General features: G+C 37.2%; 2 pseudogenes; both read left to right on the forward strand.

Annotated features, from left to right (window-relative positions):
* The first annotated feature begins 156 nt into the window (after positions 1 to 156).
* On the forward strand, positions 157 to 5661 carry LOC121761487 (annotated as a pseudogene).
* A 1116-nt stretch (positions 5662 to 6777) lies between these two features.
* LOC121760541 lies at positions 6778 to 10176 on the forward strand (annotated as a pseudogene).
* Positions 10177 to 10456: the final 280 nt, after the last annotated feature.

Genomic DNA, 10456 nt, shown 5'->3' on the forward strand with positions numbered 1-10456 from the left:
AATTAAATATTTTATCAATGTGTCCTGCACACATAGTTTATTTTTTTGTATATTAATTTTCCGTAAAATGATTTAAAAGAAAATTGAATCGAAAGGACAACTTTTTAAAAAGAATACTAAAAAAATTGAAAACAATTAAAAGTAAATATACTCCTCCTCCACAAGCGCCAACAGTAAAACCCATAGCTCTGGTAGAATTAGGGTTTTCAAAAACAGCGCCATAATCAAAGCCCCTTTAACACATAAGCGTATGGCTGACGAAGATGATAGCTCGTCATCTCCGCGGCCTGAGAAGCCCGGCCCGAGCCCGCAATCGGCCCAAAAGACTCCCTCCATGCGCCGATCCGGTTTCGGTGACAACGGCAGCAATTCGCCGCTTTCTAGAAATCTGCAGACCGCTGAAGAGTTCATATCATCGGTGGCGGCCAAAATTGCTGCTCAGCCGCTTCAGTATTCTGATCCCGAAGTTTGGGTAGTGCTCACGGCTATATCTGAGAAGGCGCGCAAGCGCAATCAGGTCCCATTTTTTACTTGTTTGATGATACTGTGTCAGTTACATTTCATGCCCAGTTTTAATTATAATCACGTGTTAATTGTATCAATTGGTTGCTTTAATCTTCGTAATAGTTCTAAAAAGGCTATTTTTTCCGCATTTTAAGCTCACATTAGCATGTGACTTGCAAAATTTTTTGGACAGTGTAATGGGATATAATTAGTAGGCAGTGTTAATAATTGCATTCTAGGACCTCTGTTTTATATCCCAGGAGTAATTTCATTACCAATGTACATGCTTATTGCTATCTTTTCAGTTACATTTTATTATGCTGCCTTCTAGTTGAGGACTTGAGATTTGTGAATCCAAATTGTGGATTGAATAAGTACGATAGACCAAGCTGAATGGAAAGAATGGTTTTTATATTTTGTGGTGCCTCTGCACAGTCAAGCGATCACACTTTCTCTTTTGAGTTTGCTCTCGTACATAAATTAATTGTGGAAACCAACACAGAGGTACCAGATTTTCTGAAGGTCTTTGTTGATGATCTCTATATTTACCTACAATTTGTTTGAATGGTTTATGCATTAGCTCTTTACTAATTTGGACAAGTTTGTGGTCAGTTCGATCTTCAATTCTAATCTACCCTTTGGTGAAGTTTTGCTATTTTCGTATCTAATATGCTCCTAGGGAGAACATTGACATTATTTTATGTCTGCTCTCACTGTTCAATAAGAACAGATTATAGTATTTGATTTCAGTAGCTTTGGAGCATCCTATGTGGATGTTTCCCTATGCCTCTGTGTTCATATTCCTGATTTCACTTCTTAAGAATCTGGTCTGATTCAAGTTTCGGTAAATCAGGGCATGAATATGCTTCTGACTTCAAACGAGCATTGCATTGGTCTGGTAGTAGATGATGCTCGTTTTCAGATCATTGCACCAGCAGTTAGTGCTAACCATTGCAAGATATACCGAAAGAAGATTGCTACCGGAGTTACTGAACAACAATTGGCAAACTGTTCTGCATTCTTGAAAGATTCTAGCCTAGGTGAATTATTTTATTGGGAACAAATTATTTTATTGGGGACCTGTTCATAAATTTGAGATAAAAATATTCTGATGTTTCTTAGTTTTTTTGTAGCACAAATGGGACATTTAAACTGGGAGTAACTGAACAAAAATAGCTTTGAAGCAAAGCTACGTCATGGAGACATCGTCTCAGTAGCAGTTGTTCTGCACCATGGTGGAGTTGATGGCAATTTTATCTGAGTTATTGCTTTCTACCTTTATTCCAGAGTGTGATTGCGAACCATTGTATATCTTTAGCTGTTAATAGGATTTTTCCCATTCCTATATGCTCTACCAATGCAATTATTTATGCTGACTTGCCATTGTTTCGAGATTATGGTCTGCGAGTCTGTATTTTGTTCCTGCATACATGGTTTACCTTTGATTAAAAATTATAACGCACAAAGTACTGTTTGCCTCATTTAACATTTGATCTTTCTGCTGCATTAGTGTTTTAATAGAATATTTTTAGTGCATATATCATTCCATATTTATAATATTCCTCAAACTTTTTGTTGAGTTTCTTTTTGCATGTATGCAGAACTTTCTTTTGCATTTGCATATCGTGAAGTCCAGAAATCCTCTTGTGTGACGTATTGGGGCTCTCTAAAGAGAAAACCAGGTATTTCTTTTCAAATTACAGATTCATATTTTCTGTAATCATTAGTTCATCACTTTAGATTGCATTGGACCATCAAGTTTATGGTAATGCATTACTTATTGCTTACTTATTTCTAAAGAGGAATATTATGCTGAGAACAAGAGACTGAAAGGAATTGGCATAGGAGCTTCTGATGGTCCACTCTCCCTTGACAATTTTCGCAGCCTTCAAAGATCAAATATGGTATTTAAGTTGTCTGCTAGTTTGCCAAATTCTGTTTCATCAACTTCTACACTTGTTGAAGACTGTGATCTAATAAACTTTTAGCATTTTACCTTTTACATGTTATGTGGCAGCTTTATGGATGTTTTGGATGTTGAATGTGTGTAGGAACTCAGGAAGCAACTGGAAGATCAAGTTGCAACAATTGAATCCTTACACAGTGAAAGTCGTGCAGCTACTGAGAAGCATGAAACTGTATGTCATTGTTTTCTTGTCAATGAGTTCTTTCATGGTTGTGTTGTTCTTGTCACATCACTAATAATGGTTATGTGGATTTGTAATCAGCGACTCTGTTTTTTTCATCAAGAAACTTAATAAACCATCCCCGCCTCATTAGTATTAGAAGGAATCCAGTTTTATTTCCTTATTCCTGTTATGTTTTTGTCATTTATAAGCATCTGGTCTGGGTGTGTTCATGTTGGTTTGGCGGTTTAACATTTTGCACTATTAGCTGAAGCCATGACATACCTTTGTTTGCCAGCTCTATTGTTTCTATCACAAATGAGTAACATTTTTGACTCACCCTTTTTTCTGAACTTCATCTTCTTGTTAATTATTTGTATTGTTCATCTGTCTCTAGTATTTGATTGATGGGTATACACCAGCACCTAAGATCAGCAATATTATTTTCTTTTGCAGGAAATGAAGGAGTTGAATGAATCTGTATCAAAATCTTTTCAAGATCAATTCAGTCAGTTGAACCAATTTTTGGAGTCTAAAGACAAAGAATTAGCTGAGCTAAGTCGAATATCTGCTGAGCAAAAACATGGAATTGAGGACCTTAACGAAAGACTTAGTGCATCTCTGCAGTCATGCACCGAGGCCAATGAAATAATAGCAAGGTGAGAAGTGTATCTTAGTAACTTTATTCTTATAGTACTATTAAACAGAAAATTAAAGCCATTCAGATAGCCCCCTTTTTGCTTCTCGCAGTCATTGCTTAAATAAATTACTGGGTCCATCGAACTGTTCTATTACGCAACTCAGAGCTCCATAAAGAAGCATTCTTGATTGTTGAATGTGGAAGTCCATCTACTTATTATCTGTTTTTTCTTTTCTTTTCGTGAGTTCACATGAAGTCTTGGCTATTTCTTGACTAAGCATATAAAAGTGCATTTATAAAAAACTTTGTGAAACTTTGAATGTATGTCTTGTTATATATTACTCCATATGCATTCCAACCTACATCCGTACATCGGTTATGTGACATAGTTTAGCTTAGTCACTTGTACTATATATATATGTGGGCTATATTGAGTAACGAGATACACCTATTAATTTCTCTACTTGTAATCATTTGCTTGGTTCAGCCAGAAGCCTTCTATATCAGATTCAAAGTACTACTAGATGAAGAGCATGAACAGAGAAGAGAAGAGCGAGAAAAGGCTCTGGCAGATATGAAAATGGCAATACAAAGAATGCAGGTTGAGGCCATGGAGGAAGTGAAACGAGTATCAGAAACTTCTATGAGACGAGAGAAGGAGCAGGAAGAAATTATTAATAAGCTTCAGGTATAGATAAGAACTTGCTCCAAGTCTGGCTTTTTTCACGTATGACCTTTTTAAATCATGACTTGATTTTCCAGGAGACAGAGAAGGAAAAATGTACAATGGTGGAAACCTTGAGGTTCAAATTGGTATATTTCATCACTCTCCCTCGTTTTTCTGCATCTTGCCTTGGTATATGGGTATTATGTCTTTAATATTGCTTGTTTTAGTGGCAGGAAGATACACGGCAAAAGCTGGTAAATTCTGATAACAAAGTGTGTCAATTGGAGGGTCTAATTCACCAGGAGCAGCAAGCATCTACCAGCACTATTAAAGTAATTTTACTATTGCTTGCGTCCCTAGATATTGTCTGCTATATAGCAGAACTTGCTACCTGTTCTATATACTTCTTATATTTTGCTTGTGTTTAGAGGGTTGAAGAATTGGAATATGAAAGAAAAAGAATGAGCAAAGAACTTGAACGTGGAAAGGTGTGACAAATGAGACCATTCTTTTAAGAAGATGTAACAAATGAGTTGTATGCTTCTCAAACTGAGTTTCTCTTGCTCGTGTTTAGGGGGTTTCTGTATGAGACCATTCTTTTAAGAAGATGTAACAAATGAGTTGTATGCTTCTCAAACTGAGTTTCTCTTGCTGTTATAGCAAGCGGCTCGTGAGGAAGCATGGTCAAAGGTGTCTGCTCTTGAACTTGAGATCAGTGCTGCAATGCGGGATCTTGATTTTGAAAGGCGTAGGCTAAAAGGGGCTAGGGAAAGAATTATGCTCCGGTGAGAATAGAAGCATCTAAAATGGATTTCATTACTGATCAACTTTTACTGAGCATTTTTTACTGGAGATCTGAAAGTTTGAATTACAACATAGATTCAACAGATGTTCTTTTTGTGTGATCTTTATGCGATGTTATATCTATCATATTTCAGAGTTTGTTTATCTGACCGGTATGTTTAATTAAAATTCACTGCTGATTATTAATGCCAGGATAATTTTTATGCAGTGAAACACAGCTACGTGCCTTCTATCCTACAACTGAGGAGATATCAAGGCTGCTTGTGAAGCAGCAAGAACAGCTTAAAGCAATGCAAAGAACCCTAGAAGATGAAGAGAACAATGAGACGACATCAAATGATATTGATCTCAATCTAGTCAATGGGAATGAAACTCGATCGATAGTGAGAGACAAGGAAGAGGTCCATCAAAGCAACAACGAAGTTAAAACAGGATCTGGTGCTTCTCCCTGTGTCGTGGCACCTGATCTGAGGGAGCAGTTTAGCCGCGCTGTTGAAAGCGATGATCGAGTGGGATCTGAAAGAGGAGTAGCTTCTAACTCCAACACCGAAGATTGCAGCGATAATGAAGACGACGAAGGCAAAGATGCTGCTCGAGAAGCATCGGATGCCGAAACAGCTGGTAGCGACGGAGACGTTGAAATGGAGGGAGATGATGACACCGAAGAGGAGTCTGTTGGATAGTAATACCGAAGAGGGAGTATTTCTCTACTTTTTGTGCATAATGTTATCGGTTGCTGCCAGTGTAGGAGGAGTAGGAAACAGCAGCTGTATAGTGTTATTTCTTCTCCGATGACTCAATTCTTGATGCCCCACAAATCTCACTTTTTATTTATTTATTTATTTCCCTCCAATTTCTTTTGATTTTTGTAGTTATAACTCATTTCCAATAATTGGAGAATATGATTATGAGGATCCTAATCGGAAATGGGCCCAATAGGAAAGAGGGATACAGTGTGAAGCCCAGCACGACTTTCCTAGATTGTCGCTCTTCTTTTAAGGCAGTTTAGGTAGTGTGTGAGGGGAGGGCTATTTATTTAGGTACTCTACCACGCTTTTCTGCCAATGGCAGTTTGGTCCTTTCACCTCTTCCCGCTATCAAACCCAATCCAACCTTAACTTCTGCGCAAAAATAAGATCATGTGTTTCTTTCGGACAACAATCAATCATTTGCCTCTTGGTAGTAAGCCTAGTTTAAAGGATAGAAGAACTTTCCTGCTTAAACTTCAATCAATAGATCGAGATATTCCAATTACCTAAATCATCTAACATAAATGAATCAAATTGTCAATGTAGTACTTGTAGTTATGTAACTTAATTGTTAAAATATTTCTACACCGTGAACGAAATTAATTATTAATCTTGTAAGAAATAGAAAAAGAAATAAACAACATTGTTTATTATACTCGTTTCAGATCAGTCAGATGTATAAACATGCTTTAATCACATTGAACATTTATACCTAGAATTGTGTGACTCCCAAAATATGTTAAAAACCTTGATTTTGTAAGTTGTCCCAAACAAGCCCTTAACTTAATTAAATTAGTCCGTCCTGGGACCCACCCCCATCCCCTCTTTTTTGTCGGTCCTCACTTTTTTCTCTCGCGCGCAATGAAATGACTCAAAAGCCCCTGCTCGTTTCCACCCACTACCCTGTCCCAATCCATGTATATTGAATAGTGGGATAATGCATCAAAATATATTTGAACTTTCGTATAATTATAATTTTGCACATCAAGTATGCATTTTTTTTATAAATATACGAAATTTTAATTATTTTTACTTTTCATAACCAAAAAATCATTGATGGGATTAAGATGAAGGGGAGGCCTAAATGTCACGTTGCTTAAACAATCCATTACACTTCTAAAAAAAACGTAATTTAACTACAAGTGAAACATGACCGTTTCCATCATTTGCGGGAATTGTCATGGGAAAAATGTCAATTTTAATGTCTATGTATTTAATGGAAAAGTATAAATTAAAATTGAGTAAAGTTTATTTTTTTAATCGTAATTACAAGGAGTACCATTTTAATTTTGCGGCATTGTTGCTGTTTGTTGTTTTCTCTCTTGTTTTCTCTCATTTAAGCTGATTTCCCCAAAGGAGAACTTAGATTCAGAACTGGCTACTGCTGTTGGTGACAGAAACGGCACGCGCAAGTTGCCAAATCTCCGAAACTCGGCTTCATTCCCTCCGGCGAATGTCCGCCGCAGCGTCGGCACAGTTGGCGGTGCCGATTCCGGTGAGTTGTGTCTACTTGTTGTTGTTTGCCCACTATTTTGCGATCTGATTACTCTTGGAGTAGTGGAAGCTGCTAGCGATTATTTCCAGCTCTACCTGATCGTTTCTGCTGGCGATTAGTTTCCATTTCGAGCTCGTTTTAAATTTCAATTTACTGAATGAATTGCTTTGAATTTTAATTAATTAACTGATTAATTGTTTGGAGGTCTCTTGCTCGTGCGTCTACATTTGTTTTACGCATTTTGTTTTGTTGTTGCTTGTGCATATATGGACTATGGAGTATAATTTTAGTAATTATAGTTTGAATTGGGGGAGGAGCCAGCGAAGAACCTCAGTGAAACGTAAGACCGTTAACTGATATTTATGAAATTTATGATAATGTGATGTGGTTTGGGAAAATTAAAAACTAAGATTGGTGATGACTTCAACTTTTTCGAAAATAATGTGGTTTGGGGTGCCACGAGGAAGACAATGGCTAGTGACATGGATTTCTACAATGAGGCCATGGCGTTTACATTTACACAAACCTACGGATATTCCCTGTCCTCGCTGGTGTAGCCAGAAAATGTGAATGGACGCGGCTTAACTATTTTACAATTTTGGCAGTAGAAAAAAAAAGTTCTAGAGGTTCTAGGGCAAGCTTAAGCCCCATCCTGTCTTTCTAGTTACACACCTGATGCAGAGATTGTTATGGCATTTGAAGATGATATCAGAAAGCTTTTCTAGATATTCATGTTTGTTCTTTTGTGGGCTTGTCGCGTGTTCCTTTGGAATCTGAAAATTTGTTTTTAGAATTTTTATACAGTTAGTAGAATGGATATCTAATTAATTAGTGATCACTTATTACTAGTTATGAGTTACCGAACTCTAGACTTCTAAGCTTCATTATATTTTTAGACGTGATAAATTACTAGAGAACTTTTTTGATTAAGCTAAATCTGATTCTTGTATGCTACTTGGGCAGTTTCAGGGCGAGTCCGAGTTGCTGTAAGATTGCGACCTCGGAATACTGAAGAGTTGGTAGCAGATGCAGATTTTGCTGATTGTGTGGATTTGCAGCCAGAGGTTCTAGAGCTAGTTTTAATCTTTATACCTTCTCAGATATCTACTTTTAGCTCTATATCTTGATAAAAAGCTTTGATGCAATCTATCGTACATATTTATTTACAGCTTAAAAGGTTGAAACTGCGTAAAAATAATTGGGATTCAGATACTTTTGAGTTTGATGAAGTCTTGACTGAATATGCGTCTCAAAAGCGTGTCTATGAAGTTGTTGCCAAACCTGTTGTTGAGGTGAGCTTGGCAGAGCTTTATTATTATCTACATATCAAGCATTTCATACTGAAGCAAGTTTGTTGTGCTAAAAAGGCTCGGTGTGTTTCGTATTCCTGGATATTAATGGATTACAGAAAAGCACAAATGGATAGGTTTAGTATCTAATGTTTATTTTTATGTCAGCATATGGTTCATGTTTAAAATTTCCACCATCAGACTGAAAGAGTATGCTTAGTAATGGAATACTTTTTTTGTATACAGAAGCTGTTTTGAACTCTCTCTTGATTGTAGATTCTGTAATGTTTCTTTTCTTTCCCAGAGTGTTTTAGAGGGTTACAATGGGACGGTGATGGCTAATGGTCAAACTGGAACTGGGAAGACTAATACTCTCGGCCGATTAGGTGATGAAGATACCTCTGCTCGGGGCATAATGGTTCGTGCAGTGGAGGATATACTAGCAAATATCTCACCTGAAACTGATTCTATCTCAGTTTCATTCTTGCAGGTTGAACTGGCTACCTACATGCTTGAATATTGGTTCCATCATTACGAACATCTTACTTTGTCCAATTGAGTTCTTTCTAGAAGAGGCTAATCAAGAGGTCATAATGGCCCAAGGTGGAATATGTCTTTTAGCTATGACAGCTACTGATGCGGAAGATCCTCAGACTCTAAGAATGGTTGCTGGAGCAATTGCTAATCTTTGTGGCAATGGTAAATTTATTGCGTGTTGCTTATTAATTAAACTCTTATCGTCAACATCCTAGTGGTCTTCATATGATATGGATCCTCGTTTTTTGACTGTACACAAGGTGTTCTATGTGGAGAATGTTCAAGACTTTTGTTCGCATAACATATTGTATGACTGATCTCATTTGTTATCGAGTTAATTGGCATTTTTTGCCTCTGATTGGATCGGTACTGTATCTCATATTAACAGACTTTATTCCTCAAAGTTGGTCCCACACATCATCCCTTAATCCGTATTTTGTAGCGATTTTCACGATTTTCAGTCTTTATGTCTATGGTTTTCAGATAAACTGCAAATGAGGTTGAGGTCAGAAGGTGGCATCAAAGCTCTATTAGGGATGGTGAGATGTAGACATCCAGATGTTCTATCTCAAGTTGCCCGTGGCATTGCAAATTTTGCCAAGTGTGAATCTAGGCTTCTAGTCAAGGTAAAGTATATCCTTTTAAAAACGAACCGGTAAATAGAATTTTACATGATTATAAATTCTACTAGCTTATATTTTATGCATGCTTTGGATAAAAAAGAATCACAAGTCGATATGCATGGCCATGAATGATATGGTGCTCCATTTACAGGGTCAAGGCACGGCCGATCCCTCCTGATAGACGACGGCGCCTTGCCATGGATAGTACAAAATGCCAACAGTGAAGCTTCACTAATCAGACGTCATGTTGAGCTCGCACTGTGCCACCTCGCACAGCATGGTAATAGTCGAGAACCAATTCTTTCTTGGGTTTCAGTCATATGGCAGTTTGCAAGTAATCAATAAAAAACACTCATTTTCAACCTTCTTCACAGAGATCAATGCAAAAGACATGATCAGCGGCGGAGCCCTCTGGGAGCTGGTTCGTATTTCGCGGGACTGTTCTAGGGCCGAACTCTGACCTCAAGTTCCACATTTCAATCCGAACTGCGACGCCTAAGGATCGAGGTTTAGTTACTAACTGCACTAATTTATTCTCATATATACATTTATATGTGTGGTGTTTTGCCCATCTGCTAACAAGTGAGAAGCCCTATAAAGATGTTAGAGCTCCTGCTACAAAAGATTGTAATGGCGTTATTTTTTCATTTAAGTTGGTTCGTTGTCCCATTTTTTGGTGCTGAAATTTTGTACTCGTGAATTATTGTGTACTAGTTGTATATATGAAGAATACTTTGTGGAAGTTTCTCTTTGCCTTTTACAATGAAGTTCGTTCGACACTCACGTCAAAATAAAAATTAATGGCCCATTCCATTGCCTAATGGTAGAATGGTAAGATCAAAGGTCTTTGGTTGCAATCTTTAAATTTCTATTTTTTTTAATCATAATTGGAAACTTAATAGTAAATATTAAATCCGTCCATTATTAAGTATGCCATTTTGTCACGTTGGGATGCTCGTCATTGCATGTCTTGTTTTACTTTTACCCACATTCTATGTTACATTTAACATTTTTATTTTAAA

Source organism: Salvia splendens, chromosome 13, assembly GCF_004379255.2.
Source record: "Salvia splendens isolate huo1 chromosome 13, SspV2, whole genome shotgun sequence".
Lineage (NCBI taxonomy): Eukaryota > Viridiplantae > Streptophyta > Magnoliopsida > Lamiales > Lamiaceae > Salvia > Salvia splendens.